The 918-nt window shown below is 65.0% G+C and overlaps 1 protein-coding gene across 2 annotated transcripts in view; it reads right to left on the bottom strand.

Moving 5' to 3' along the window:
• Window positions 1-335, bottom strand: part of CSDE1 (cold shock domain containing E1) — a 21,316-nt gene extending 20,981 nt beyond the window's left edge. For both annotated transcript variants that reach the window (XM_027659804.1, XM_027659803.1), the window contains exon 1: window positions 225-335. The gene's annotated coding sequence lies outside the window, so the exon portion shown is untranslated. The remainder of the gene's footprint in view (window positions 1-224) is intronic.
• Between the last annotated feature and the right edge of the window lie 583 nt (window positions 336-918).

Raw genomic sequence — 918 nt, 5'->3', positions numbered from 1 at the left:
AGTCCCGGCGCGGCCGCCGCCGCCGCCCCGCACCGCCGGCCTAGTAGGCCGCACCCCCACACCCCCCCCATCAACCACCACCACCACACACACACACACACACACACACGCTCCGGGCGCGCTGCCCCCGGTGCGGCGGGAGGTGCGCGGGTGGCGCGCTGGGCGGAGCGGCCCCCCCCCGGTGCCGTGAGGGGGTCGCGGAGCCCCCCCGGGCCCGCACTCACCCCAACAGCTCAGCGCCCCCGCTCCAGCGCCGCCATGAGCAGCACGGCCCGGCACGTAGGACTGAGACCGCGGCGCTCTCGCGAGAGCCGCCCGCCAGCGGGGGGAGGGGGGACAGGGGGCGGGGCCGCGCATGCGCACCGGGAGCGCGCGGGGGGCTGCGCGCGCCGGCGCGCGCTGGAGGGCTCCGTGGGGGGCCGGCAGCGCCCCCTGGTGGCCGCGGGGAGGGAGTGGGGCTGAGGGCGGTGCGGGGGAAGAGGGAGAAGAACCTGTTACGGTTTTGTCTCTTTCGAGTTAACGGCGTCCGAAATGCCTGTGAGGCGTTTTAATCTTCGCTGTCGCAGTGTGGGTTAACGTCCCTCCAATTGGGTCGTTGGTGCGCAGTCGGAAAAAAACCCAGAAACTAAATAGAAGTTGTTTGATTGAGGGGAGAGATAAAACCCCGGTTGAGGGGAGAGAACGAGTGCTCAGCTGAGGGGGAGAGATGGAGCCCAGTCTGGGGGGGAGAGAAAACCCCGGGTGAAGGGAGAAGGAGAACCAGTTACAGTGACTGAAAATGTTGTATTTTGTCTCTTTTAAATCAATGTCGTCTGAAATGCCTGTGAGGCGTTTTTATATTCACTCTCCCAGTGCAGGTGAACATTCCTCCAAACTGGATCGTTGTTGTTCAGCCAGAAAGAACCCAGAAACTAAACA

The sequence above is a fragment of the Corapipo altera genome, unplaced genomic scaffold (genome assembly GCF_003945725.1).
Source record: "Corapipo altera isolate COAL_440 unplaced genomic scaffold, ASM394572v1 77b, whole genome shotgun sequence".
In the NCBI taxonomy this organism is placed as follows: Eukaryota; Metazoa; Chordata; class Aves; order Passeriformes; family Pipridae; genus Corapipo; species Corapipo altera.
Note: the sequence above shows the minus strand (reverse complement) of the source record. Positions and strands in the feature narration are given on the sequence as shown.